General features: G+C 43.8%; 1 pseudogene; it reads left to right on the top strand.

Moving 5' to 3' along the window:
- Nucleotides 1-1,166: 1,166 nt before the first annotated feature.
- The window catches only part of LOC124047676, a 48,929-nt pseudogene continuing 25,285 nt past the window's right edge, over nucleotides 1,167-24,810 (top strand).

A 24,810-nucleotide genomic window follows, 5' to 3' on the forward strand; every position in this document is an offset into this window, starting at 1 on the left:
GGGGGAACGTCGCTGCATAGTTATTTTCAGGTGAACCTTCGCCCCCAGTCCGAGGTCCTGAGTGCTCTGGAGCAGGTTTTCATCAGGGATATTTCTGTACTTGTCCCCGTTCGTCTGTAAATTGCATGATATTATTCAATAGGATTTGATATAATTTTTGCCCCCAAAAATGTATTTTTCTGTGGCAGTAAATGTTTATGAATGACTCCTAAGTGTGTAATTACAATGTCAATTGATTCCCTGAGGGACAGTTGAAGATTACTTGCACTTTGGCTAATATATACAGTACCAGTCAAAAGTTTGGACACGCCTTCTCAAGGGTTTTTCTTTATATTTACTATTTTCTACATTGTGGAATAATAGTGAAAACATCAAAACTATGAAATAACACATATGGAATGACGTAGTAACCAAAAAGTGTTAAACATATCAAAATAGATTTTAGATGCTTCAAAATAGCCGTCCTTTGCCTTGATGACAGCTTTGCACACTCTTGGCAAAGCTGGACAGTACCAAAATATATTATCTCATGATTGGATTTCTTCACAGCAAAATCTGCAGAGCTGGGATGGTTGTATCCCCCCATACAGTATATATAACATTATATTTGTTGCAAGAATTTTGTATAATAATGTAAATTGAACATTTTTAAGTTTTGAATCTGATGTTGTTTTGCTTATCAGTTAATAAACTATGTGCCATGGAATTGGTACATCGGAAAACTATTTTGCAATCTATATAGCACAGATGTAATTTTTTTGGTCTTTAAGGGAAATTCCACGAAAACGTAATTATGCTGAGATTTCAAAATGTTACCAAACAAACCTAGTGACTAATTTTAACAATTTCCACTGAACATTTGACAAAAAAAAAACACACATTTACTGGAAGAACTATGCAGATGCAAGGTTTGGTAACAGAATTTAGGTAAAAACATTTTTTTTTTTATGTGACCACATATGTGACCACACACGGCAGACACATTTTCCAAAAACTCTGTTAAATATCTGTTCTGAATTAAGATTCATTTACATCTGCCGAAAGAAATGTGCCATCAGCTATGACTTGACATCTTGACTTTGACAAAAATTGATTTTGGTTATTGAACTATAGTAAGTTAAATGGGTTTACATCCGGTAACAGATTTACTGTAACGGAATTACATCATGGGTACATGATCTGTACCATACAGAAACGCATAATTATGGATATGAATATAATTCTCTTCATGATGTATCCTGAATAGGTAAACAAAGGCAGAAATAAGCAATATATACCATTGAATATTTAGATATTATTATACAAACTGGCTATTATTCTAATGTGCTCTGCCCCCAAACAAAACCACATTTGGTTGGTCTGTACCAAACCAAATCTGAACCAGTCATAGACATGTATGTTTCACAAGTTTTGACATTACAGGTTACACAGCAGGGAACAGTAGAGTTCAGTAGAGTACAGCACAGTAGAGTTCAGAACAGTAAAGTATTATGTTCAGTACAATACAATACAGTACAGTACAGTACATCATACTGTACTCTAATCTAGTATGCTATGTTGTACTGTACTGAACTCTACTGTACTATACTGTGCTGTCCAAACTTGTGAAACATCACCAACGGGTGTGGCTGAAATAGCCAAATCCACTAATTTGAAGGGGTTTTGTATATATAGTGTATTTACACATTAAATATCACACTTCTGTCTACTTCAAGTGTACAGTGTCTACTGTCTACTTCAACTTGTTCCTATATAACTACTGTAAAATTGATAAATACACTGCTCAAAAAAATAAAGGGAACACTAAAATAACACATCCTAGATCTGAATGAATGAAATATTCTTATTAAATACTTTTTTCTTTACATAGTTGAATGTGCTGACAACAAAATCACACAAAAATGATCAACGGAAATCAAATTTATCAACACATGGAGGTCTGGATTTGGAGTCACTCAAAATTAAAGTGGAAAACCACACTACAGGCTGATCCAACTTTGATGTAAGTCCTTAAAACAAGTCAAAATGAGGCTCAGTAGTGTGTGTGGCCTCCACGTGCCTGTATGACCTCCCTACAACGCCTGGGCATGCTTCTGATGAGGTGGCGTATGTTCTCCTGAGGGATCGCCTCCCAGACCTGGACTAAAGCATCCGCCAACTCCTGGACAGTCTGTGGTGCAACGTGGCGTTGGTGGATGGAGCGAGACAGATGTGCTCAATTGGATTCAGGTCTGGGGAACGGGCGGGCCAGTCCATAGCATCAATGCCTTCCTCTTGCAGGAACTGCTGACACAGTCCAGCCACATGAGGTCTAGCATTGTCTTGCATTTGGAGAAACCCAGGGCCAACCGCACCAGCATATGGTCTCACAAGAGGTCTGAGGATCTCATCTCGGTACCTAATGGCAGTCAGGCTACCTCTGGCGAGCACATGGAGGGCTGTGCGGCCCCCCGAAGAAATGCCACCCCACACCATGACTGACCCACCGGCAAACCGGTCATGCTTTTTTCTGTCCAAGAAGGTGTAGCAGTCAGACGTCTTGTCCTGTCGTGTCCCTTGTATATATTCGTTTTTACATATTTGTCTTCGCATATCTTTTAAAATATTTTGATAAACCTCAACATCTAAATACTCTCCTGCAACCCGCCTCACCCAATGTAGCGTGGATCTGCTTTTTTTCTTCTAAAGTATTTATATTTACTTCAGATCTGGAACCCCTCAACTGAAGCTAGCCAGCTAACTACCAGCTATCAGTCAGCAAACCATTGCTAGCGGTCATCAGCTAACCTTTAGCTCGGAAAGCTCTCGCCAGTCGAACAAGGCGACTTTAACCAGAGCATAACGGACCTATTATTTTTATCCCCGGATTCCCACAGCAAACGGAACCGGAACCGCTACCCCGGATGACTACTCCTTGCTAGCGTTTCCATCCACTTAGCTTGAAGCTAGCCCGGCCAGAGCTCCTGTGCTACCACCGAAGCATACTCCTGGGCTACAATATCCGGACCCACACCTGGTCTATCGATGTCACCGCATGAAGAGGCATAAACAGACTTAACCCCATCGTGACGTCCCCCAAAGGCTAACTTTCTAGCCCTTGCTATCTGCTTGCTTGCTAATTAGGCCTGCTAACTGCTAGCCTGCCCCGGTCTACTAACCTCTAGCTTGTTTAGCCCCGGTCTGCTAACTGCTAGCTTGTTTAGCCCCGGCCTACTAACTGTTAGCTTGTTAGCACAGGCCTGCTAACTGTCTGAATCGCTGTGTCCCCAGCTAGCCCAACCACTCACCGGACCCATATTTATTTTCAATCTCTTTTAGATTTTTAATTCGATTATACCTTCCGGTAACCTGCCTCACCCAATGCGATACGGAATAGCTATTATTTTTAATTTTTAGAACACATTCAAGAACCTCCAGAAGCTAACCAGCTAACTAGCTACAATATATTTAGTCATTGTTAGCCACTGCTAGCGGCTTTACCTTCTGCACAGCCAGCCAGTTTTTTTTAGCCTGGATAACTGTCTCTCCACAACAATGCCGGATTCCTGCAGTAATCCCTGGACCACTTCTTCTGATCTTCACAGCTAGCTTGCACGCAGTACTGAAGCTATCCCTGAGGCCCACTTCCCGGCCTACTTAGCTGTTCACCCGAACCACACTCATACACGGCTAGAGCCCAATACTCCACCGGATCCTTGCTGTAAACTTGGCTACATAGCTGATGCCTGCTGGACTGTCCATTAATCACAGTACTCCATTCTGTTTGTTTATGTTTTTATCTGTCAGCCCCAGCCGCACTCAGGCTCTGTGTGTAGTTAATCCAACCCTCTCTGCCTAGTCAACACCATTTTACCTGCTGTTGTTGTGCTAGCTGATTAGCTGTTGTTGTCTCACCTGCTGTTTTAGCTAGCTCTCCCAATCAACACCTGTGATTACTGTATGCCTCGCTGTATGTCTCTCTCAAATGTCAATATGCCTTGTATACTGTTGTTCAGGTTAGTTATCATTGTTTTAGTTTACAATGGAGCCCCTAGTTCCACTCTTCATACCTCTGATACCCTTTGTCCCACCTCCCACACATGCAGTGACCTCACCCATTACAACCAGCATGTCCAGAGATACAGATACAACCTCTCTTATCATCACCCAGTGCCTGGGCTTACCTCCGCTGTACCCGCACCCCACCATACCCCTGTCTGCGCATTATGCCCTGAATATATTCTACCATGCCCAGAAATCTGCTCCTTTTATTCTTTGTCCCCAAACGCTCTAGGCGACCAGTTTTGATAGCCTTTAGCTGCACCTTCATACTACTCCTCCTCTGTTCCGCGGGTGATGTGGAGGTAAACCCAGGCCCTGCATGTCCCCAGGCACCCTCATTCGTTGACTTCTGTGATCGAAAAAGCCTCCTCATTTCCGGTCACAACTTGCAGACTTGTTTACGTGTTGCTGTGCGTTTTGTTGCCAACCAATTTTGCTACCTGACAACTTTATGGTTTTTACTTTTTAATTACCGTTTATATTTTTGTTTTTTCCCTCAACTTTTTCACTCCGGACGCTTTATCTGGACATGGTTGTCAGGACCTCCAACAGCCGAAGCTAAGTAGTAACATTAGCATGATGCCTTCTAATTGCAGTCGCTGTACTCATAATATACAGGAGAACAATCGCCTTACGGCGAGGATAGCTGTGCTACAAGCCCAGCTTCAGACGCAATCGTTAGGCAAGGGTAATTTCAGTGTAGGAAAGGATGAAACAGTGTTTGTGCCACCAGTAAGTACAGATAGTAGTATAAATCCCCTGGCACAGTCCCCGCAGCCGGACAACTTTCTCACGGTTTCTGGAAGGAAATGCTGTAGGAATGCTCAACCGGTGTCGCTCATTCAGCCGACAGACACTTTCAACCGGTTTTCCCCATTAAGCAGCGAGTCGGAGTCAGATGCTTGTTCTAGGTCCCAAGAAACAAAGAGATCTTCTGTTGAATCTGACAATTAATCTTAATGGTTGTACAGTCGTCTCAAATAAAACTGTGAAGGACCTCGGCTTTACTCTGGACCCTGATCTCTCTTTTGAAGAACATATCAAGACCATTTCAAGGACAGCTTTTTTCCATCTACGTAACATTGCATAAATCAGAAACTTTCTGTCCAAAAATGATGCAAAAAAATGAATCCATATTCATGGTGTCCTGTCGTACATACCTACACGTACGCTACGGTCACAAGACGCAGGCCTCCTAATTGTCCCTAGAATTTCTAAGCAAACAGCTGGAGGCAGGGCTTTCTCCTATAGAGCTCCATTTTTATGGAACGGTCTGCCTACCCATAACAGAGACGCAACTCGGCCTCAACCTTTAAGTCTTTACTGAAGACTCATCTCTTCAGTGGGTCATATGATTGAGTGTAGTCTGGCCCAGGAGTGGGAAGGTGAACGGAAAGGCTCTGGAGCAACGAACCGCCCTTGCTGTCTCTGCCTCCTTCCCCTCTTTCCACTGGGATTCTCTGCCTCTAACCCTATTACAGGGGCTGAGTCACTGGCTTACTGGGGCGCTCTCATACCGTCCCTGGGAGGGGGTGCGTCACCTGAGTGGGTTGAGTTACTGATGTGATCATCCTGTCTGGGTTGGCGCCCCCCCCCCCCCCTTGGGTTGTGCCGTGGCGGAGATCTTTGTGAGCTATACTCAGCCTTGTCTCAGGATGGTAAGTTGGTGGTTGAAGATATCCCTCTAGTGGTGTGGGGGCTGTGCTTTGGCAAAGTGGGTGGGGTTATATCCTTCCTGTTTGGCCCTGTCCAGGGGTGTCCTCGGATGGGGCCACAGTGTCTCCTGACCCCTCCTGTCTCAGCCTCCAGTATTTATGCTGCAGTAGTTTATGTGTCGGGGGCTAGGGTCAGTTTGTTATATCTGGAGTACTTCTCCTGTCCTATTCGGTGTCCTGTGTGAATTTAAGTTTGCTCTCTCTAATTCTCTCTTTCTCTCTTTCTTTCTCTCTCTCGGAGGACCTGAGCCCTAGGACCATGCCTCAGGACTAATTGACATGATGACTCCTTGCTGTCCCCAGTCCACCTGGCCGTGCTGCTGCTCCAGTTTCAACTGTTCTGCCTTATTATTATTGGACCATGCTGGTCATTTATGAACATTTGAACATCTTGGCCATGTTCTGTTATAATCTCCACCCGGCACAGCTAGAAAAGGACTGGCCACCCCCCATAGCCTGGTTTCTCTCTAGGTTTCTTCCTAGGTTTTGGCCTTTCTATGGAGTTTTTCCAAGCCACCGTGCTTCTACACCTGCATTGCTTGCTGTTTGGGGTTTTAGGCTGGATTTCTATACAGCACTTTGAGATATCAGCTGATGTACGAAGGGCTATATAAATACATTTGATTTGATTTGGTTTCATGCATGTCAACATCAGAATCCTCCTCCCTAAGTTTGTTTTACTCACTGCTTTAGCACACTCTGCTAACCCTAATGTCCTTGCCGTGTCTGAATCCTGGCTTAGGAAGGCCACCAACTAAAATTCTGAGATTTCCATACCCAACTAAAACATTTTCCATGTCCATCAAGATAAAGAACTCCCAAAATAAGGGGAGGAGATTTGCAGGCTACTTTGTTTTTCACCTGACATGATAGCCTGCAAAGCATCAAATCTTCTAATTGTCATACTTTCCATGTCCATACCCAAAGAAAACAGTTTTCTGATTGTGATTAGAAACAGAAGACTAATTTTGCAAAAATTACTCTTTCTCCCAAAATAAGTCTCTCACTGTTGCTCCACTAAGCCTGGCACAGCATAAAGCCCTCGTTCAGACTGCTCCCCCCTCATTTGTACATTTGATTTAGTCTAACCTTCAGTTGAGTATTGGAACTGTTGTTAATGATGGTGATGTCTAGGATGAATGGTTATTTTCCAGTATTGGAACTGTTGTTAATGATGGTGATGTCTAGGATGAATGGTTATTTTCCAGTATTGGAACTGTTGTTAATGATGGTGATGTCTAGGATGAATGGTTATTTTCCAGTGCTGGAACTGGTGTTAATGATGGTGATGTCTAGGATGAATGGTTATTTTCCAGTATTGGAACTGTTTTTAATGATGGTGATGTCTAGGATGAATGGTTATTTTCTAGTGCTGGAACTGTTGTTAATGATCTAGGATGAATGGTTATTTTCCAGTATTGGAACTGTTGTTAATGATGGTGATGTCTAGGATGAATGGTTATTTTCTAGTGCTGGAACTGTTGTTAATGATCTAGGATGAATGGTTATTTTCCAGTATTGGAACTGTTGTTAATGATGGTGATGTCTAGGATGAATGGTTATTTTCCAGTGATGGAACTGTTGTTAATGATCTAGGATGAATGGTTATTTTCCAGTGATGGAACTGTTGTTAATGATCTAGGATGAACGGTTATTTTCCAGTGATGGAACTGTTGTTAATGATCTAGGATGAACGGTTATTTTCCAGTATTGGAACTGTTGTTAATGATGGTGATGTCTAGGATGAATGGTTATTTTCTAGTGCTGGAACTGTTGTTAATGATCTAGGATGAATGGTTATTTTCCAGTATTGGAACTGTTGTTAATGATGGTGATGTCTAGGATGAATGGTTATTTTCTAGTGCTGGAACTGTTGTTAATGATCTAGGATGAATGGTTATTTTCCAGTGATGGAACTGTTGTTAATGATCTAGGATGAATGGTTATTTTCTAGTGATGGAACTGTTGTTAATGATCTAGGATGAATGGTTATTTTCTAGTGATGGAACTGTTGTTAATGATGGTGATGTCTAGGATGAACGGTTATTTTCCAGTGCTGGAACTGTTGTTAATGATCTAGGATGAACGGTTATTTTCCAGTATTGGAACTGTTGTTAATGATGGTGATGTCTAGGATGAACGGTTATTTTCCAGTGCTGGAACTGTTGTTAATGATCTAGGATGAATGGTTATTTTCCAGTATTGGAACTGTTGTTAATGATGGTGATGTCTAGGATGAACGGTTATTTTCCAGTGCTGGAACTGGTGTTAATGATGGTGATGTCTAGGATGAATGGTTATTTTCCAGTGCTGGAACTGGTGTTAATGATGGTGATATCTAGGATGAATGGTTATTTTCTAGTGATGGAACTGTTGTTAATGATCTAGGATGAATGGTTATTTTCTAGTGATGGAACGGTTGTTAATGATGGTGATGTCTAGGATGAATGGTTGCGTTTTGACAGTACAAAAATGGCTTAAAAATCAGCTGAATACAAATTAAACATTTTGTTTTGCAAAGAGAGAATAGGGAGAGGTCTCTCTTAAAGCTGGATCCGTAATGGCGAATCTACCACATCCATATTACAACAACAAAGAAGTTACTTCAAACAACATACACTTTTTTCCCCTCATTTTTGCACATGTGATAGAACAGCGGAGTACTCTAATTTGCTTTTTTTTACCACGATGCTGGATGCTCCTCTACCTTTCATCAAGTAAACAAAAACCAGAACAAATGCACTGGGGCGACGAGTGGCGCTGTTTCCCTTAATGCAGATTTCAACTTCAGAGGCATCTTCTTAGACACCATTCTGCCTGTTATGATGTCAATGGAGTCAGGCCACCCATTGGGCAGAGGACAAGGCTGAGCAAAGGGGACATCGCACAAGCTCACAAACTCTACAAGTGTACAAGACATATCCAACTTCACAGACCCCCTGACTCATGTAGGCTTTTCACCCCTTGAAATGTCCGAGAGAACATGAGAATAAACCCTGCACAAGATCTGACTACTACCCATTCAAAGGAGATGGATTGATTCTTTAGTTTCCAAAAATTTGAATTCAGTTTATTGTTGTAATCTGGAGAACTCAAGCCCCAGGAACGGGCCACAGTTGTTACAATTCAACAACCAATCAATCAGCAACCATCAAGTGCTTGGTATTGTGCCTCCTTTTTAAGGCTAAGGGAAATCTTAGTTGAGACAGCTGAAACAAAAACTTGTCTTTTGTATCCCAGCAAAGTTTCTCTATTGTAGCTTACTGTATCCATTTCTGTGGTGTGTTTAGAGTGTGTTTCTTTTTCACTGTGTGCTGTGTTGTGTATCGTGGGCAGGGTGTGGGGACCGCTTACAGGACAGTAGTGAAAACTTCTCCTCTCCTGGTTATCCCAATGGATATGCAGCCTATGTCCACTGTATCTGGAGGATCTCTGTCACACCTGAAGAGAAAGTAGGTTGAAAACAGCCACGGGCTAGCCGTCAAACTCAGTTCATATCTGTGCAGTGAGTTTCTCAGTGAGTTCTGTCAGTTCACTTGACAACAAACAAATCGTATCCTACAACCAAAGGAGATGATAGTTCTGGTTGAATTTTCTTGAAGTGCATTGGCTTCAGTCTTCCCTGTTTAGAATTGTTCAGAAATAGCCTCTTAATAGCCTCAGGAGTCTGTGGCTCTGGAGTTGAATCCCTGCCTTGCAGCCAATGGGTTGTAGGTTTAAATCACCATTTTTTTGTGGATTTCTTGGGAGCATCAGGTTTCCTAGCGGTTAAAACCCCTTAGGGCTGAAATCCCGTTAACGGGATCGATATGACAACAGCCAGTGAAAGTGCAGGTCACCAAATTCAAAACAACAGAAATCTCATAATTAAAAATCCTCAAGCATACAAGTATCTTATACCATTTGAAAGGTAATCTTGTTGTTAATCCCATCACAGTGTCCGATTTCAAATAGGCTTTACAGCGAAAGCACCACAAACGATTATGTTAGGTCAGAGCCAAGCCACAGAAAACACAGCCATTTTTCCAGCCAAAGAGAGGAGTCACAAAAAGCACAAATAGAGATAAAATGAATCACTAACCTTTGATGATCTTCATCAGATGACACTCATAGGACTTCATGTTACACAATACATGTATGTTTTGTTCAGTAAAGTTAATATTTATATTTAAAAAATCTCAGTATACATTGGGAGCGTTATGTTCAGCAGTTCCAAAAACATCCAGTGATTTTGCAGAGAGCCACATCAATTTACAGAAATACTTATCATAAATGTTGATGAAAATACAAGTGTTATACATGGAATTAAAGATATACTTCTCCTTAATGCAACTGCTGTGTCAGATTTCAAAAAAGCTTTACGGAAAAAGAAAACCATGCTATAATCTGAGAACAGCGCTCAGAGAACAAATATATGTATCCGCCATGTTGGAGTCAGCAGAAGTCAGAAATAACATTATAAATATTCACTTACCTTTGATGATCTTCATCAGAATGCACTCCCAGGAATCCCCGGTACACAATATATGTTTGATTTGTTCGATAAAATCTTTAATAATATTCCAACCGGAGAATTCCTTTGTCTTCAGAAAAGCAAAGGAACAGGAGATACCTCTCATGTGAAATGCGCGTGACCATGGCGTGACTGCTGCCAGACCTCTGACTCATTCGACTCTCATTCGGCCTCACTTCACAGTAGAAGCCTCAAACAAGTTTCTAAAGGCGGTTGACATCTAGTGGAAGCCTTAGGAAGTGCAAGATGACCAATATCCCACTGTAACTTCAAAAGGGGCTGAGTTGAAATCAACCAATCTCAGATTTCCCACTTCCTGGTTTGATTTTCTCTCAGGTTTTTGCCTGCCATATGAGTTATGTAATACTCACAGACATCATTCAAACTTCAGAGTGTTTTCTATCGAAATATACTAATAATATGTATATATTAGCAACTGGCACTGCGGAGCAGGCAGTTTACTCTGGGAACGTCTGGGCACCTTATTCATCCAAGCTACTCAATACTGCCCCAAAGGCCATAAGAAGTTTTAAGAGCATTGGGCCAGTAACCAAAAAGGTCGCTTGTTTGATTCCCGACTAGCCAAATTGGTGAGAAATCTGTCAATGTGCCCTTCAGCAAGGCACTTAACCCTAATTGCTCCTGTAAGTCGCTCTGGTTGCATCACTACCTGGTACGGAAATTGCTCTACCACCGACCGCAAGGAACTACAGAGTGTAGTGTGTACGGCCCAGCACATCACTGGGTCTAAGCTGCCTGCCATCCAGGACCTCTACACCAGGCAGTGTCAGAGGAAGGCCCTAAAAATTGTCAAAGACCCCAGCCACCCCAGTTATAGACTGTTCTCTCTACTACCGCATGGCAAGCGGTACCGGAGTACCAAGTCTAGGACAAAAAGGCTTCTCAACAGTTTTTACCCCCAAGCCATAAGACTCCTGAACAGGTAATCAAATGGCTACCTGGACTATTTGCATTGTGTGCCACCCCAACCCCTCTTTTTACACTGCTGCTACTCTCTGTTTATCATATATGCATAGTCAATTTAATTATACATTCATGTACATACAACCTCAATTGGGCCGACCAACCAGTGCTCCGGCACATTGGCTACCCGGGCTATCTGCATTGTGTCCCGCCACCCACCACCCGCCAACCCCTCTTTACGCTACTGCTACTCTCTGTTTATCATATATGCATAGTCACTTTAACCACATCTACATGTTCATACTACCTCAATCAGCCTGACTAACCGGTGTCTGTATGTAGTCTCGCTACTTTTATAGCCTCGCTACTGTATATAGCCTGTCATTTTACTGTGATTTTATTTCTTTACTTACCTATTGTTCACTTAATACCTTTTTACACTATTGGTTAGAGCCTGTAAGTAAGCATTTCACTGTAAGGTCTACATCTGTTATATTCGACGCATGTGACAAATAAACTGTCTGTCTGTCTGTCTGTCTGTCTGTCTGTCTGTCTGTCTGTCTGTCTGTCTGTCTGTCTGTCTGTCTGTCTGTCTGTCTGTCTGTCTGTCTGTCTGTCTGTCTGTCTGTCTGTCTGTCTGTCTGTCTGTCTGTCTGTCTGTCTGTCTGTCTGTCTGTCTGTCTGTCTGTCTGTCTGTCTGTCTCTCACAGATCCTTTTGAACCTTACCTCCATGGACCTCTACAGGACTCACTTGTATTGGTATGACCATGTGGAGGACGGAAATGAGTTCTGGAGAAAAACCTCTCTGAAAGGTCTTTACATGGATGAAGATTTAGAGTGGAACCCATCCACAGGGAACTCTTCAGAGAGTCCTGCTGTCTACATCTGCCAATAAGTAATTTAGAAAACATCTGTGCCTAATTTAATGTTCACCTGAGATTTTGAATTCCTAGAGCTGAACAGTTTATGAAAATGTAGAGAATTTCAATAGAATGTACAATATGTTCAGAATAATACACTGATGCATAAAGATCAGACTTCGCCAGCTGTCTGTGTAACTGAGATTAACTAAGACCTGCCCGCCTCAGTGTTGTTATTAGTCATTATCCTGGAGTTGTTGTTGTTGTGTTTTTATTTGTTTATCATTCATATCAGGACGTTACTGTGGGGACAGTCTACCTGGCCTCATTGTTTCCACGGACTGTCGGCTATGGATAGATTCCAGGAGCAGCAGCAACTGGGTGGGCAAGGGTTTCTCAGCCATGTATGAAGGTAACATCAGCCATTTCACCATTGACCATATTGTCTATATATTGTCTAAATGTCCTTCTTTTAGTGTCTGAAAAGCCTTAGTTTTCTGCAATATTCAAATGACGTAAGCGCTATAAACACTAAACACACAACTCATGTTTTGCCACTATATTCCCTTGATTTAAAAAAAGAGGGAAGTTGATATTGTTGTTAGAAGAATTCATGGAAGGTGTACCCCCCCCCCCCCCCCTTCCTCTCTCACCAGCCATCTGTGGGGGAGAGGTGAAGAGGAACAATGGCCAGATCCAGTCACCTAACCATCCGGATGGCTACCGGCCCAGCAAAGAGTGTGTGTGAAAGATCACAGTAGCACAGGATTTCCATGTGGGCCTCTCCTTCCTGTCATTTGAGGTAAAGATTATGATGCAGAAAGGGAGGTGGAATGTCATTTTCACTCAATCATGTACTTGTATGCAGTGCTTGACTTGGACTGAAATAGATGCCGGAAATTATTTTGGGTGACTGTACTGTTTATATTTAGGTTTCCGGTTTATATTTAGGTACTTTTGAGCTAATATTTTAAACTCAGCAAAAAAATAAATGTTCTCTCACTGTCAACTGCGTTTATTTTCAGCAAATATGAGATTTTTATGATGCTTTATTATAAATAACTACACAATTGGTGACTTGTTTTTTAATAAATGGTATTGTATTAAATCATTAATATATGTTTCAGATTAAATCATTTATTGCCAATTCTTATAAACAAGGCTAACCCTCTTCTGCCCTATGCATAATCCCTAAATATGTGCCTAAATAACATATCCATTTTTTTTTTTATCCTGAACTATATGGACTGCGGCATCAATGTGGTACCGACAGAGAACAAGCATATGTGAAACTGCAACTGTAGTGTCAAGACATTATGTGGGCATTCCTGAGTAAGTTCAACAGGAGATAAACCATGGCAGAAAATACTCTGAAACAGTATTTTGCCCATCCCCGGGCAGGCTTGGGTAGAACAGGTTAAGGCAGTTGTCCTTGTGTTTGTTCCCTGTAAACAAAACTCAGAGGTTACACTGCCCCAAGAGCCCAGTGTCGAGCCTTCTTGTGAGCAAACCCATTTATAATGTCTTTCAAGTTTCATTTTCTAGCTAACTGGTTTTCAATTGAAGGATGGCAGGCTGTTCAACCTGTTTTGGCACATTGTAGATCTCCGATAGTTCTTTATAAGTTTCAGCTTACTGAAGGCACGTTCACCTCCAGCAACTGTTACAGGCATTGTACAGAAGATTCACAGTGCAATGCACACCTCTCCATAAATGCTCTGCAGCTGCATCTTGTGGATGTCATTTAGGATCTCTACAGGAGAAAGACCATCCGAAAAAGTGCCACCATATATCGCCTTTAGATGTCACACTTCATTTTCAAATCCATCTGTGAGATCTTTGGAGTACTTGTTTCTCAATTTGTGGCAAGATACACACATTTTGTTTTCAGTAATTTTCCTAAATGTAAGTTTTGGTGAAAACTCCTCGCATATAGTTGCAATCGTGTGGAACCGCATGTCCAAATGATTGTTCATACTATCCAGAGCCACATAAAACACTGTGTTGCGAAATCCAGTGTCTGACTTCTGTTCATCTGCTATGTCATCTTCAGTTTCATCAGGGAAACATTTTCTTTTTTTCTGGCGGCTCCTCTGTTCACTGTGAAACGGAGTTAATTTGCCACCTTGGAGGCTTCTGCCAGAAGAGCGTCCCATTGATTACACAGAGCCTGTATTTCTTCCTGTAGTGCCTTAATGTGAGCTGCTTCAGTGTCCAGAGAAATATTTCCTGACAGAAGAATTAGGCTTCATTCTCAATGCACTGCAAAAACTTTACCCAGATTTGGCTTCGTTTGTCAGGCAGCAGGTAGCAAGAGGCATGTCTAGGGCCTTGATGATAGACGGTAAATGAGTTACCACTGGTTGGACCACAGCAGTATGCTCACTCCATCGCGTGTCTGAAAGGCGTTTAAGACAGGAGCCAGTCTTTTCCTTGTGAATGGCCCAACGTTCTGGGCTAGCACCTGATAGATTGTAAAGACGATTCACACAGCCAAAAAAGACTGATACTTCTGGGCACGACTGAGATGCATGTAATCCCGCAAGATTAAGAGTTGAGAGAGGGGGAGGCACAAGGTGAGTATGTGGACAGTGGATTATTTTGCAGTGTGTTTGCTTGAATTCCCTTCACTTTCCCTGACATATTTGCACCATTATCATAGCCTTTACCACAGCAATCTGCTATGTCAATACCATGCCCTTCCAATATTTCACTGCCTGTCTTTCTAGCAAAATCTTTAAATTCAAGAAAACGTTCAATTATTTCCCAGTCACCTGTTCCCTGAACTTTATCTTTCTGTACATATCTCACCAATAATACATTTTGCTCAGTACGAGAAATGTCGGGAGTTGCATCACATATAACCAAGTAATAGATTACATCTTCTCTTTCATAAAGTATTGTTTACAAAACCCTTTGACCACATATTCCTGAGAACTCGTTTTGGCTCTCAGGGCTGAGGTAATGAGACAGTCGTGCTCCTTTCTTTTTGTCCCTGACTTTCTGTAAGTGCTCACGTAATAGCAGGTCATAATTGGACAACAGTTCGAGTAAGCCTAGGCAATGCCCATGAAGTAAATCAAGATATTTTCTGCCTGGATTTGTTTCTGCAGCTGACTGTCTATACCTGTAGCTGTTGTTACGGTATGCGGCAGATCTTTCCATTTCCAGTAACAGCTCTTGTGAAACACACCCTCCTCATGCTCTGGTAGTTTGTCATACATGACTCTGCCATTACACTGATGATATCTTATAGTCATCTTTACTATTCAGAACTGGGTGATGGTTTACTTTGCTCATGAGAAAAAAAGAACATACGGAATGCAATATAATGCCTTTACACTCTTACTATAAATAAGCCAGTTTCTCTTCTGTTTGCTGACTTACTGTACTGTTAATAGTTGAGGAATGGCTTGCCTTCTGAGTCTGGGGGCATGATTTTATACAGTTTTGTCTCCTCGCCACACCTGTTGGCTTGTCTGTGAACACTTGCTTCTCTTTCATGGTATTGTACTTTCTCTGGCCACAGTGCTGGATCATCTAAAACCTCATCTTCCTCACTTCGAATCTGTCCATACTCTTCCTTTCCATTATTACTTGCTTGTTCAATCTCTTCTGTCACTCCTTCACTGGCACTGCTGCTACGCCTATGTAGATATTCCATAAAAAAGCAGCCGTTTCCAGCTACAATAGTCATTTACAACATTAACAATGTCTACACTGCATTTCTGGTCAATTTGATGTTATTTTAATGGACAAAATGTTTTGCTTTTCTTTCAAAAACAAGGACATTTCTTGGTGACCTCAAACTTTTGAATGATAGTGTATTTACATTTACATTTACATTTAAGTCATTTAGCAGACGCTCTTATCCAGAGCGACTTACGCCAGGACTGTGCAAATGCTGGCCCGGGGGTCGTATGCGACCCGCGACCTGATTCAATATGGCCCGCGGAATCATGCTAAGATCACATAAAGATTTTGTGATAGTAAAGTTTTGAAAAACATATTTGTTATTCAAATTAAAAGCCCAATGAATACTCGCCTATGTGTAATGATTGAACTCCTACCGCTTGTGGGACATTTATTTTCAAGGCACGTATAAATAACTGCACGAGGACAGGCAGTGACTGACAGGTTGATATACACGTCACAGTTACAAATAGTAGCTAGCTAGAAATTGTGCCAACATTAGTTTTTCAAAGATTTCAAAGAAAAGGAAAGTAGACAATTGAATGTAGGGTGTTCCAGCAAGAGTGGACATCAAAATATTTATTTATTGAGGTATCAGGGAAAGCTGTGTGCTTAGTGTGCAAAGAGAGCATCGCTGTCTTGAAAGACTACAACTTGTCCCAACACTTCCAGGCGAAGCATGCAGAGAAATATAGAAATATGTCTTCTGAGCAGAGTGCAAGGACATCGACATAGTTGCATTCTCAATTGAAAAAGCAGCAATGACTTTTCACAATACAATAACGACAAAATTGTGAGAGCTAGCTATGTACTGCCCCACAAAATTGCTAAACATAGCAAGCCATTCGCTGAGGGCGAATTCATGAAAGAATGTTTAATTGACTCTGCAGCAATACTTTGCACCAACAAGAAAGAGCTGTTTGAAAATGTTTCCATGTCAAGACAAACAGTGACATGGTGTGTTGAGGACATTGCAGAGAATATAGAACAACAGTTGAAAGACAAGGTAAAAGATTTCACCTATTTCTCCTTGGCCCTGGATGAGAGCAATGATGCACATGACACGGTGCAGTTGTTGATATTCTTACGAGGCGTAAACCCAGACTTTGACATTACAGAGGAGCTTGCTTCAGTGCAGTCAATGAAGAGCACAACCGCAGGGAAACATTTATTGGAGGAGGTTTTGATGGGTGCCCAAACTTGACAGGAAAAACCGTTGGCCTCTTGAAAAGGATACAAGATCAAGTAGCTGAGCTGATCCCAGATCAGAATTGTTTTTTTTTCCTGCGTTACATTATTCATCAGGAGGTGCTCTGTAAATGTGTTCTGAAAATGAGTCATGTTGTGGATACAGTCACAAAAGTGGTAAACTTCATAAGAGCAAAATCTTTAAACCACAGGCAGTTAAACCACAGGTCATGCAGATCTCCCCTACCACACAAACATGAGATGGCTGCGTTTGGGAAAGGTGCTTAAAAGGGTGTGGGACCTGATGTTATGCAGGTGAATGAGGACCCAAAAGCGACTTGGCGAAAACAGAGTTTTTAATCCAGTAAAGTTACTTTACAAACAAAAGGCATAATACTACTCGTAATGACGAGAACAGACTGGAGACTTGATCAAGAACTGCAGGTTGCCTCGGGAAGGCACTTGAACGTAGCAGACTCAGACACCTGCTCACCACGCAGCATCTGAGGGAAACACGACACGACAGGGCAATACATAGACACAGCACGGTGAACAATAGACAAGGATCCGACAGGACAGGAACGGAAAACAAGGGAAGAAATAGGGACTCTAATCAGGGGAAAAGATAAGGAACAGGTGTGGGAAGACTAAATGATGATTAGGGGAATAGGAACAGCTGGGAGCAGGAACGGAACGATAGAGAGAGGAGAGAGAGGGAGGGGGAGAGAGAGGGATAGAAAAAGGGAACGAACCTAATAAGACCAGCAGGGGGAAACGAACAGAAGGGAAAGCATAATGACAAGACAATCTAAGACAAAACATGACAGTACCCCCCACTCACCGAGCGCCTCCTGGCGCACTCGAGGAGGAATCCTGGCGGCAACGGAGGAAATCATCAATAAGTGAACGGTCCAGCACGTCCCGAGACGGAACCCAACTCCTCTCCTCAGGACCGTAACCCTCCCAATCCACTAAGTATTGGTGACCCCGTCCCCGAGAACGCATGTCCATGATCTTACGTACCTTGTAAATAGGTGCGCTCTCGACAAGGACGGGAGGGGGAGGGAAGACGAACGGGGGTGCGAAGAAAGGGCTTGACACAGGAGACATGGAAGACAGGATGGACGCGACGAAGATGTCGCGGAAGAAGCAGTCGCACAGCGACAGGATTGACGACCTGGGAGACACGGAACGGACCAATGAACCGCGGAGTCAACTTACGAGAAGCTGTCGTAAGAGGAAGGTTGCGAGTGGAAAGCCACACTCTCTGGCCGCAACAATACCTTGGACTCTTAATCCTGCGTTTATTGGCGGCTCTCACAGTCTGTGCCCTGTAACGGCAAAGTGCAGACCTCACCCTCCTCCAGGTGCGCTCACAACGTTGGACAAACGCTTGAGCGGAGGGAACGCTGGACTCGGCAAGCTGGGATGAGAACAGAGGAGGCTGGTAACCCAGACTACTCTGAAACGGAGATAACCCGGTAGCAGACGAAGGAAGCGAGTTGTGAGCGTATTCTGCCCAGGGAGCTGTTCTGCCCAAGACGCAGGGTTTCTGAAAGAAAGGCTGCGTAGTATGCGACCAATCGTCTGATTGGCCCTCTCTGCTTGACCGTTAGACTGGGGATGAAACCCGGAAGAGAGACTGACGGACGCACCAATCAAACGACAGAACTCCCTCCAAAACTGTGACGTGAATTGCGGGCCTCTGTCTGAAACGGCGTCTAACGGGAGGCCATGAATTCTGAACACATTCTCGATGATGATTTGTGCCGTCTCCTTAGCGGAAGGAAGTTTAGCGAGGGGAATGAAATGTGCCGCCTTAGAGAACCTATCGACAACCGTAAGAATCACAGTCTTCCCCGCAGACAAAGGCAGACCGGTAATGAAGTCTAGGGCGATGTGAGACCATGGTCGAGAAGGAATGGGGAGCGGTCTGAGACGACCGGCAGGAGGAGAGTTACCCGACTTAGTCTGCGCACAGTCCGAACAAGCAGCCACGAAACGGCGCGTGTCACGCTCCTGAGTCGGCCACCAAAAGCGCTGGCGAATAGACGCAAGAGTGCTCGAACACCGGGATGACCAGCTAACTTGGCAGAGTGAGCCCACTGAAGAACAGCCAGACGAGTGGAAACAGGAACGAAAAGGAGGTTACTAGGACAAGCGCGCGGCGACGCAGTGTGCGTGAGTGCTTGCTTAACCTGTCTTTCAATTCCCCAGACTGTCAACCCGACAACACGCCCATAAGGAAGAATCCCCTCGGGATCAGTAGAAGCCACAGAAGAACTAAACAGACGGGATAAGGCATCAGGCTTGGTGTTTTTGCTACCCGGACGGTAAGAAATCACAAACTCGAAACGAGCGAAAAACAACGCCCAACGAGCTTGACGGGCATTAAGTCGTTTGGCAGAACGGATGTACTCAAGGTTCTTATGGTCTGTCCAAACGACAAAAGGAACGGTCGCCCCCTCCAACCACTGTCGCCATTCGCCTAGGGCTAAGCGGATGGCGAGCAGTTCACGGTTACCCACATCATAGTTGCGCTCAGATGGCGACAGGCGATGAGAAAAATAAGCGCAAGGATGAACCTTATCGTCAGACTGGAAGCGCTGGGATAGAATGGCTCCCACGCCTACCTCTGAAGCGCCAACCTCGACAATGAATTGTCTAGTGACGTCAGGAGTAACGAGGATAGGAGCGGACGTAAAACGTTCTTTTAGAAGATCAAAAGCTCCCTGGGCGGAACCGGACCACTTAAAACACGTCTTGACAGAAGTAAGAGCTGTGAGAGGGGCAGCAACTTGACCGAAATTACGAATGAAACGCCGATAGAAATTAGCAAAACCTAAAAAGCGCTGCAACTCGACACGTGACCTTGGAACGGGCCAATCACTGACAGCTTGGACCTTAGCGGAATCCATCTGAATGCCTTCAGCGGAAATAACGGAACCGAGAAAAGTAACGGAGGAGACATGAAAAGAGCACTTCTCAGCCTTTACGTAGAGACAATTCTCTAAAAGGCGCTGTAGAACACGTCGAACGTGCTGAACATGAATCTCGAGTGACGGTGAAAAAATCAGGATATCGTCAAGATAGACAAAAACAAAGATGTTCAGCATGTCTCTCAGAACATCATTAACTAATGCCTGAAAAACAGCTGGCGCATTGGCGAGACCAAACGGCAGAACCCGGTACTCAAAATGCCCTAACGGAGTGTTAAACGCCGTTTTCCACTCGTCCCCCTCTCTGATGCGCACGAGATGGTAAGCGTTACGAAGGTCCAACTTAGTAAAGCACCTGGCTCCCTGCAGAATCTCGAAGGCTGATGACATAAGGGGAAGCGGATAACGATTCTTAACCGTTATGTCATTCAGCCTCGATAATCCACGCAGGGGCGCAGAGTACCGTCCTTCTTCTTAACAAAAAGAACCCCGCCCCGGCCGGAGAGGAAGAAGGCACTATGGTACCGGCGTCAAGAGACACAGATAAATAATCCTCGAGAGCCTTACGTTCGGGAGCCGACAGAGAGTATAGTCTACCCCGAGGAGGAGTGGTCCCCGGAAGGAGATCAATACTACAATCATACGACCGGTGAGGAGGAAGGGAGTTGGCTCGGGACCGACTGAAGACCGTGCGCAGATCATGATATTCCTCCGGCACTCCTGTCAAATCGCCAGGTTCCTCCTGAGAAGTAGGGACAGAAGAAACGGGAGGGATGGCAGACATTAAACACTTCACATGACAAGAAACGTTCCAGGATAGGATAGAATTACTAGACCAATTAATAGAAGGATTATGACATACTAGCCAGGGATGACCCAAAACAACAGGTGTAAAAGGTGAACGAAAAATCAAAAAAGAAATAGTCTCACTGTGGTTACCAGATACTGTGAGAGTTAAAGGTAGTGTCTCAAATCTGATACTGGGAAGATGACTACCATCTAAGGCAAACATGGGCGTAGGCTTGTCTAACTGTCTGAAAGGAATGTCATGTTTCCGAGCCCATGCTTCGTCCATGAAACAACCCTCAGCCCCAGAGTCAATCAAGGCACTGCATGTAGCACCCGAACCGGTCCAGCGTAGATGGACCGACATAGTAGTACAGGATCTAGATGAAGAGACCTGAGTAGTAGCGCTCACCAGTAGCCCTCCGCTTACTGATGAGCTCTGGCCTTTTACTGGACATGAATTGACAAAATGTCCATCAAATCCGCAATAGAGGCACAGGCGGTTGGTAATCCTCCGTTCCCTCTCCTTGGTCGAGATGCGAATACCTCCCAGCTGCATGGGCTCAGTCTCTGAGCCAGAGGAGGGAGATGGTTGCGATGCGGAGCAGGGAAACACCGTTGACGCGAGCTCTCTTCCACGAGCTTGGTGACGAAGATCTACCCGTCGTTCTATGCGGATGGCGAGAGCAATCAAAGAGTCCACACTGGAAGGAACCTCCCGAGAGAGAATCTCATCTTTGACCACTGCGTGGAGTCCCTCCAGAAAACGAGCGAGCAGCGCCGGCTCGTTCCAGTCACTAGAGGCAGCAAGAGTGCGAAACTCTATAGAGTAATCCGTTATGGATCGATCACCTTGGCATAGGGAAGCCAGGGCCCTAGAAGCCTCCCTACCAAAAACTGAACGGTCAAAAACCCGAATCATCTCCTCTTTAAAGTTCTGGTAATTGTTAGAACAATCAGCCCTTGCCTCCCAGATAGCTGTGCCCCACTCTCGAGCCCGGCCAGTAAGGAGTGAAATGACGTAAGCAACCCGAGCTCTCTCGCTAGAGTATGTGTTGGGTTGAGAGAGAACACAATATCACACTGGGTGAGAAAGGAGCGGCACTCCGTGGGCTGCCCGGAGTAGCAAGGTGGGTTATTAACCCTAGGTTCCGGAGGCTCGGCAGGCCAGGAAGTAACAGGTGGCACGAGACGAAGACTCTGGAACTGTCCAGAGAGGTCGGAAACCTGAGCGGCCAGGTTCTCCACGGCATGGCGAGCAGCAGACAATTCCTGCTCGTGTCTGCCGAGCATGGCTCCTTGGATCTCGACGGCAGTGTTACGAGCATCTGTAGTCGCTGGGTCCATTCCTTGGTCGGATCCTTCTGTTATGCAGGTGAATGAGGACCCAAAAGCGACTTGGCGAAAACAGAGTTTTTAATCCAGTAAAGTTACTTTACAAACAAAAGGCATAATACTACTCGTAATGACGAGAACAGACTGGAGACTTGATCAAGAACTGCAGGTTGCCTCGGGAAGGCACTTGAACGTAGCAGACTCAGACACCTGCTCACCACGCAGCATCTGAGGGAAACACGACACGACAGGGCAATACATAGACACAGCACGGTGAACAATAGACAAGGATCCGACAGGACAGGAACGGAAAACAAGGGAAGAAATAGGGACTCTAATCAGGGGAAAAGATAAGGAACAGGTGTGGGAAGACTAAATGATGATTAGGGGAATAGGAACAGCTGGGAGCAGGAACGGAACGATAGAGAGAGGAGAGAGAGGGAGGGGGAGAGAGAGGGATAGAAAAAGGGAACGAACCTAATAAGACCAGCAGGGGGAAACGAACAGAAGGGAAAGCATAATGACAAGACAATCTAAGACAAAACATGACACCTGAAGTCAGAGATTGCTGAGTTTTTGCAAATGAAAGGAAAATATGTGGATTTCCCTCAACTGCAAGACAAAGAATGGTTGGCTGACTTTGCCTTCACCATGTACATCATGGCCCTCATGAATGAACTGAATTCCAAACTGCAAGGGAAGGGCCTTTTTGCACATCAGATGTACAGCCTTGTCAAAGCTTTCAAGGGTAAATTACTCCTCCTGACCCGTCAAGTAGAAGCCAATAAATATCACCCACCTTCCCATACTAGTCTGTTCCCTATCAGATGACCAGCAAGTACACATCGCTGCTGTGTGCTTTGAACGGTGAGTTTTCTCGTTGTTTTGAGGATTTCAAAGTGTTGGAAAATGACATGCTGTTGGTTTCCTCTCCTTTCACCTTCAATGTGGATAACGCTCCCAGTGACCTGCAACATGTGCATATTGATGTACAGTCTGATGCAGTGATTGGAGAACTATTCAAAACAATGTCACTGACGAGGTTCTATGCATCTCTCGATTAACAACATTTCCAAAGATTGGGATGTTTGTACATTTTTGGGTCAACCAATGTATGTGAACAGACATTTTCAGTGATGAAATGTAACAAGTCAAGGCACAGATCATCTCTTTCTGACTCTCACCTCTCAGCAATCCGACGCATAGCGACGTCAGACACTATACCTGACTTCGCTGCTCTAGTCAATGCCCATCAGAGACTTCACTCCTCACACTGATTGAATAGTTTACATGTAATGTTGAGCTCTCTCTCTTTCTTGTGTTTTTGTGCATACCCGTTAACAAGAGTTCTGTCCGTGGTGCTGAATGCGCAGTGTACTTTTCCCTGCTGCTACTCACTGCTACTCACGGTTTATTACCTATGCATATTAACTTTACAAATTACGTCGACTAAACTGTACCCACGCACATTGACTCCGCATTGTACCGGTACCCCATGTATATAGTCTCGTTATTATGTCATTTTCTTGTGTTGCTTTTTTATTATTATAATTTTCGATTAAAAAAAAAAACTTTAGTTTATATTAGTAAATATTTTCTTAACTCTATTTATTGAACTGCATTATTGGTTAAGGGCTTTTAAGTAAGCATTTCACATGGTGTATCCGACGCATGTGACAAATACAATTTGATTTGACTTGTGATGGAGACTTCTATGTCAGTTTGAAATAATCATATTTATAACCGACATAGCAGAGTAGATGTGAATTTGTAGGACAGTTGAGCATCCTGTGTCAACATTCTCCATAGTGACTTGCCTGTCTCTACCACAGATTGAGAGGCATGACCGCTGTGCCTATGACTACCTGGAGGGGAGAAACCGGAAGTCAGAGAGCATTCCACTGCTGGGCTGCTTTTGTGACTAAGACAAACCAGATGACATCAAGACCAGCTCCAACCAGCTCTGGATGAAGTATGTGTCTGATGGGTCAGTGAACAAGGCTGGATTTGCTGCAAACTACTTCAAATATCGGAGATCAAGAATAGTGTCCATCTGTGACTAGTGTTAGTGATGATGATGAGATGCCACAGGATTGGGTCATTTTGCACCAAAATCCTTTACAACATTTACTACCAGTGAAGGATTTGTCATAATATATTAGTTCACATGAACATCTGTGGAACCATCTTCTAACATGGCTTACTTATGGAATGAAAGAGTTACGTCTTCCTCCGCATATCAGTTCAGTTGATATTCTTAGTATTTGTGGGCTTTAGATGGAAGGCAGGATGTCCACCTGTGTGTACACAATAAAAGTTTCAATCATTTTACTTTGGCAATTTGCATTATGATTTTGTGGTTAGTGTGCACTCCTTCAATGGGAGGGAAGTCTGAGGGTTTCTTAGAAATGTTAACTCCGTTTTCTCTTTTTCCTTCATGTGATTTCACAACGGCCTTTCTGGATGAAAGAGATGGAGTATATTATGAACTCTTTATTTCCGTCGACTGGAAATACTATGTGAAGGGAGTGAAAGTATTAATACAATGTGCAGCAGAAGTGATGGCTTCCTCTGGTTCCTTTCTTCTTAATGGTATATCCTGACAGCTTCTGTGGGTGGTGGAGATGGACGAGTGTTCCACGTCTGAAATTGGGCTCTGTGAGCAGCGCTGTGTGAATACCCTGGGCAGCTGCCGATGCGCCTCTGGCCCTGGCTTTGAGCTCGCCTCAGACAGGCACAGCTGTGAGGGTGAGTGCAAGGGGTGCTTACTTATCCATCTCCTAAAAACACCGCCAACGTAGTATGAATCACACAA

Source organism: Oncorhynchus gorbuscha, linkage group LG11 (genome assembly GCF_021184085.1).
Source record: "Oncorhynchus gorbuscha isolate QuinsamMale2020 ecotype Even-year linkage group LG11, OgorEven_v1.0, whole genome shotgun sequence".
In the NCBI taxonomy this organism is placed as follows: Eukaryota; Metazoa; Chordata; class Actinopteri; order Salmoniformes; family Salmonidae; genus Oncorhynchus; species Oncorhynchus gorbuscha.